Here is a 7,229-nt window from a genome sequence, read left to right as displayed (position 1 = left end):
AACAACAACAAGCTTTTCTATAAAAACTACTTGAGGTTGATAAGTAATGGATTTGTCTTAATACTTTATTTTTGTTGTTGTTAAGTACTGTCAAGTAGGTTCTAACTCCTAGTGATTCTGTATCGGGTTTTTGAGGAGTGACTAGTGAGTTTGAATTGCCTACCCTGCGGTTCAATCTGACCTCGTGATCCAGTGCTTATCCTACAGCACCACACAAAAACTCCAATCTTTTCCTAGAGAATTTTATATATTTAACCCACAAAGTCTCATTGAAGCAGTTTTCTACTTGCTATGTGAACAAGTATTTGCTTTTATTTGCCAGAAAATTACTGGTATGAGTGACTTTAGTTTTGACTGAAGTAACTGGAAGTTTTGTCATCATGCAGATGAAGTCAGAAGTTGCCCAACAACCTTTTCCTTCTGAAGTAAAATGATGAGCTTTCAGTACACAACTAATTTTTTAATTGCTTCAGCCAGGAATCATCAGATAAATGGAGATATTGGTTCACGTTGGACCTTCTTGGAAGAGAGAATGAGCCTTTCTCACCACTAACTCTGCTGGTTGTACATGAGCCAAATCCAGATTAAAGACCTATTCATCATGTCTGACAGAAAAGTACACACTGAATCCTTGGCCTTCAAGATGACATATGGGCATCTGATATATGACTCTCAGCACCTACCTTCTACCCTGCATTGAATAATCAAGGATCCATGGTATGAGGGTGCCAGTTATTCAAATGATGGATTTGCATAGAACTGCAGGATCAGCAGGACCTAATGAATCAGACAGTGGAGGCATGTCCCAGTTAGAAACAGATCTCCTGGCCTCCAGCTAAATCACGAGCTGTTCCTATTCCTTGAACAGCAAGGCTTTGAAGAATCACCTCATAAAAACCAAGGACATTTACAGTACCTGAAGATCATCGAGATCCTTTGCTCCCCTTTGAAATTCTGATCAGCATATGTGACCCCCAGCTTTTCCTGGACACAGACTTAGAAGAGATGAAAATCAGTGGGATTTTCACCAACAGGGTAAATATATGAGAACTTGACTTAGAAAACAGGACAACCTCTCCTTGGCTTTCCGGCATGGCTTCAGGGTATTTGGCATTAAATTGAAAGAGAATGCAAAAAATATGATTGAGGACATCCTAGACAAGCAGAGCTTATTTTAAATGCATGGACAGCTTCCTATGAAAGAGTTCATCAAGAAGGAGGCACTTCTCACATAGACTCAAATTGACCTATGGCACTGAGTCTTTCTTACATATATCCGTGTATTTACTTATTTGTGGGGATTGCTGAAACCACAGAGTTCCTGTTTGCTCTGTTTCTTAGGGATAGTGTTCTTCTGTGGTCAAAGACACCTAAGACCATTAGGCATGCACACTACAGATCTGAAGAAGGGCTATTTACCTGAGCTTCCAGGAAAAATATTGACAAGGCAGTAAAAATACTTTCCTTGATTACTCAGCCTCGTATTTTTAAACCTAAAATTACAGGAACTTTTCTCTTTTAGTAATTTATTTTTAGCATCCCTATTTTCCACCTTTTGGGGGGGTTTGGCTCAATTTTTAAATATGGTCTATTTATACTGACTCAGCAAATCGAGGAACAGCAAAGCCTTTGAAGGGTTGTCGCTGTTTCCCTCTGACTAGTGTTCAAGCTACTCAGGGACAAGTGAATCTTAGTGTCTGGAGAAAAATGAAAAAGAAATTTTGTTTCAAGGTTGGAAGAAACCTCAAAAGCCCTTTTGTGCTAGCTTTGAAGACAGCTACCATATTAAGCATTCTTTATTCCCCTACCCTTCGATCAAAGGTTTGAAATAGTTATAAATCTGAGGAGGGGATGAGAGGGAGTCTGACTTCATCCATGTCAGAGGGACCTCACTTGACTCAATCATGATATCCTGGAAACATGTGGTCCACACCCACTGACCTCAATTTATCTGGAATCTCTCCAGCTACTCTAAAGCATGTGAAATGTTGACAATACTTGCATAATGATGAGGCACATGGAGCATTTAGTATGTGACACACCATTTAAAATGCTCCCAAAGCTTTCTCATTTACTTCTTAACATGACAATTGCTTCTCTCATCATCCTCTCTCCATTTATAACAGAGAAAACAAACATTCAGGAATACTGAGTTCCCTGCCCTCATACAGCTATCTACTAGGGAAACCAGAATTTGTATCTAAACTTTAATTTGCTGAAATATCCCCTCATCCTGTTATTTCCACTCTATCTCATTTTTATTCCTTGTACCATCTAAGAGTAGACTATATATTTTTAAATTCCTTTATTACTTGTCATTTTCTCCAAGTTAGAAGGTGTAGAATGTTAGGGTGGCTTCTCTCTGCATCTCTGTATGGAGCAGAGGGCTGGATGGAGAGGCAGTGCTCCAATATGATTTTTGTATTGAGTAAGTCAAATATGTCTGCTGATTTGCATTTATTTTTATTTGTCTAGTTATATGTCACCATAGTCAGTTTTTCATTCTAATATCCTGGTATGGTGCTGTAGGATAGGCACTGGGCTGTGAACCACAAGGTCGGCAGTTCAAACCTACCAGGTGCTCCTTGGAAACCCTACACAGTGTCATTATAAGTCAGAACTGATTCTATAGCACTGAACAACAACAGTCTCTAATTACCACCTTTGCTTAGCAACCCACCTCCAGAGTCAGATGGGAGAGGTCATAGTTTGAGAAAATTGTTTAAAAAAATCCTTACCAATAATGCTTAGTTATACCTCTGTGTTTTCTGCTGAAAATATATAAATAGATGCATAGATAAACCCACTGCTTGGTCCATTCTGACCCATAGTGATCCTATAGGACAGAGCAGAACTATCCCACAGGATTTCCAAGGCTGGAATCTTTAGGAAAATACCATGGCTTGGGTCAGCCCAAGCCATGATATTTTAAATAACCTCATATGCATGCGAAAGCTGGACAGTGAATAAGGAAGACTGTAGAAGAATTGATGCTTTTGAGTTGTGGTGTTGGAGGAGAATATTGAAAGCGTCATGGACTGCCAAAAAAACCAACAGATCTGTGTTGGAAGAAGTACAGCCAGAGTGGTCCTTGGAGGCCAGGACGGCCAAACTTCATCTTTCATACTTCAGACATATTGTCAGGAGGGAACAGTTGCTGGAGAAAGGATATAGTGTTTGGTAAGGTGGAGGGTCAGAGAAAGAGAGGAAAACCCCTAACAAGATGGATTGTCCAGGTGGCAGCATCGATGGATTCAAGTGTGGCAACAGTAGTGAGGTTGACCCAGGATCAGACATTGTTTCATTCTGCTGTGTGTAGGGTCACTATGAGTTGGTACCGACAGTCACATCTTTTTCTCAGAGAGTGGCTGGTGGGATCAAACTGTCGGTGTATTGGTTAGCAGCTCAGTGCTTCAACCACTGTGCCACTGGCATTACTAGATAGATAGAACGCAAGAAAGATAAGATAGATAGTGAGAGAGAAAGAGAGAGAGAGAGATGTTGCTAGGTGCCGTGGAGTTGGTTCTGACTCATATCAACCCTGTGTAGGGTTTCTGAGGCTGCAAATCTTTACTGGAGCAGAAAGCCTCATCTTTCTCCCTGAAACAGCTGGTAGTTTTGAACTGCTGACCATGAGAGTAGCAGCCCAATTAGTAACCACTATAATGGCACATAACAACAACAACACTTCCAGAGTCCTGGTGTGGTGCTGTGGGCTAATGCGTCAGACTGCAAAGTCATTTGAAAGGCAAGTTCAGTGGTTCAAGCTCACCAGCTGTTCATTGGAAACCCTATATAGGGTTGCTATGGGTTGGAATTGACTCTACAGCACTTAACAACAACACTACCAGAGCTCCTTAGATAGATAAACAGAGTCAATTTCAACTTATGGGGAACTTATGCACACCAGAAACGAATGTTCCACGTTAGTCCTGCTTCATCCTCATGATCTTTGCATGCGCTAGTACATCATTGCAATTCTTATCCCATTCCAACTCTTTCACTCTTGTGAGGTCTCTGCTTTACTGACTATGATGTCCTCCAAAAATTGATCCCTTGTTATGACCAAAGAAAGTGATATGGACAATAATTCTCTTGTGATCAATAAGATTTTAACTGGTTAATTTTTGGAAGTCGATTGCCAGACCTTTCTTCCTAGTCTGTCTTAGTCTGAAACTGCTGAAACTTGTTCACCATGGGTGATGATGCTGTTATTTAAAATGCCAGTGTTATGGTTTCTAGCATCATGGCAACTTGCAAGCCACCACAGTGTAACAAACTGACAGGCCAAAGTTGCTGTTCAAAATAGTCTGACCATTTTCAAAATGAATGACTTCATTAAGTCTGAGTTGTCAGCTTTGCCGCGTCCTGTGAATGGTTAAGTCTTGTATTTTAACACGTCTGCCTGCAGTCCCATGTAGTGCTTCTGCTACTTCAACCTGCCAGTCTACATTTTATATATTATTGTATTTGCCTGTTTTATTTCCTGCTATAAAAGTTATACATTGTGGCACATAGCCATCTAAAGTACACAGCGAATTTTTATTAAGATAAGAGAACACATGGGTTACCAGGCAAAGCAACACAGCCACGCCTGGAATGTATAAAACTGCTGCTCTGGAGAGAGAAACGATTAGGAGGAAAAGTGTTGCTTAGCACTGGAGCCCTAAGGAAAGGCGTCTGCAAAATGAATTCAATGCCTCATTAGCAATTGGAGATATAGGCATATCATGGATAACTCCATTGAAACTTTAATTCCCCCAATCACAGACTCATATGTCTGAAAGAGGACTGAGAAGTCTAATCACCTCTTTGCTATCATCCAACATGCCAATCCATCTTCCTTCACTAATAGCTGGAATGTACTAGGAGAAGGCCAAGCTTGGACAACATAGTTGGGAAAGCACATCTGCTATAGAATTAAATACAAGCCTGTAATTCATTCCAGTGATGGATAGGTGACTCTGGAGTTAATGTTCTTTGGGCATATATGTCCAGCGAGTTATATGCATAGTAAGCATGATGAAGAGTTGACTATACTTAAATAACATTGAGGAACGATTTCAGAGAACTTAACTATGTGATACATACCATTTAAAGTGCTCCCAAAGCCTCTTCTCTTTTGTGTCTTATCACAAGTTCCTGATACTCATATTGTCACCCTCATTTGCAACAGAGTAAACAATACAGACAGGCTAATTTCTTTGTTCTTACAATGTAGCTAATGGAGGAGAGATGATTTGAAACCAAATAATGTTCTTTGGAGCCCGCATAAGGGCTCCTCACAATGACCGAGGAGTTGTCTGTATGTCTTACAAAATACCTTACCAAATTAGTCATTCTCATTTAGCATCTAAGATTTAGTTATTTTCCATTTTTGAGTAACAGAAATATAATTTCCATGAGAAACACCAGAGGCCCCATTTTTGGCTCTGGAAAGGTTTAACATGCCCCACTCAAGAAACTCCAACACTGGACTTCATTCATTTTCAAAAATATAGAATATTTTGCTTATTAATGGAAACTCACATACCACCTACTTGGTGATGCAGTGATCTTGAACTCCTCTCCGCCTCAAGCTGTTGGTCTTGATTAATTCCCAGAAACCAAGCTTCTGTTATTGTTGTTGTTAGGTGCTGTCACGTTGGTACCAACTCATAGCAACCTTATGCACAACAGAACGAAACATTGCCTGATCCTGTGCCAACTTCACAACTGTTGCTTTGCTTGAGCCCACAGCTGCTGCTGCCACTGTATCGATCCATTTCGTTAGAGGTCTTACACTTTGCTGTCCCTCTGCTTTACCAACCATGATGTCTGTCTCCAGATATTGGTACCTCCTGATAATAGGTCGAAAGTATGAAAAAGGAAGTCTGGCATCCTAGCTTCTAATTAGTATTCTGGCTGTACTTCTTCCAACACAGTTTGTTCTTTTGGTGATCCACAGTTCTTTTAATATTCTCCTCCAACATCATAACTCAAATGCTTCAATTCTTCTATGGTCTTCCTTATACATTGTCCAACTTTAGCACACATATAAGGTTATTAAAAATACCATGGCTTGAGCCAGACACACCTTACTCCTCCTCCAACTGACACCTTTGCTCTTTAACACTTTAAAGAGGTCTTATGCAGCATATTTGCCTAGTGCAACATGTTTGATTTCTTGACTGTTGCTTCCATGAGTGTTAATGGTTGATCTAAGCAAAATGAAGTCTTTGACAACTACAATCTTTTCTTCTTGATGTTATTTATTGGTCCAGTGGTGAGGATTTTTGTTTTCTTTACATTGAGGTGCAACTAATACAAAAGGCTGTGGTCTTTGATCTTCATCAGTAAGTATTTGAACTTGTCTTCGCTTTCAGCAAGCAAGGTTGGATCGCCTGCATATTGTAGGTTGTTAATGAGACTTCCTCCAACCCTGGTGCCATGTTTTCCTTCATATAACCCAGCTTCTCAAATTATTGGTTCAGCATACAGATTGAGTATGGTGAAATAATGCAACCCTGGCACACACCTTCTTCAACTTAAACCATTCAGTGTTCCCTTGTCCTGTTAAAACAGCTGCCTCTTGATGTATGTACAGGTTCCTCATGAGCACAATTAAGTGTTCCAGGGTACTTGTTCTCTGCAATGGTGTCCATAACATGTCACAATCCACATAATCAAAAGCCTTTGCATAGTCAATAAAGCACAGGTAAACATCTTTCTAGTATTCTCTATTTTCAGTGCAGATCCATCGGATGTGAGTAATTATATCCCTCGTTCCTCATCCATGTCTGAATCTAGTTTGAACATCTGTCTTTCCCCTGTCAATATGTTGTTGCAGTCATTTTTGAATTATCTCTTAGCAAAATTTTACTTGCATGTGATTGATATTAATGATATTGTCCAATGATTTCCACATTCCACTGTGTCACCTCTCTTTGGAATGGGTACAAATATGTATCTCTTCCAAGTATTTAGCGAGGTAGTTGTCTTCCAAATTTTTTGTCATAGATGAATGAGTGCTTCTAGTGCCACATCAGTTTGTTAAAGTATTTCAATTTGTATTCCATCAGCTCCTGCAGCCTTCTTCTCTGCCAATGCCTTCAGTGAAGCATGGACTTCTTGATCATATGCTATCTCTAGAAATGGTTGAACATCAACCATTTCTTTTTGATCCAGTGAATCTGTATATTCCTTTCATCTTCTTTTGATGTTTTCTGCATCATTCACTATTTTGCCCA

The sequence above is a fragment of the Chrysochloris asiatica genome, unplaced genomic scaffold (assembly GCF_000296735.1).
Source record: "Chrysochloris asiatica unplaced genomic scaffold, ChrAsi1.0 scaffold00133, whole genome shotgun sequence".
In the NCBI taxonomy this organism is placed as follows: domain Eukaryota; kingdom Metazoa; phylum Chordata; class Mammalia; order Afrosoricida; family Chrysochloridae; genus Chrysochloris; species Chrysochloris asiatica.
The sequence above is the reverse complement of the archived record's forward strand: the minus strand, read 5'-3'. Positions refer to the sequence as shown.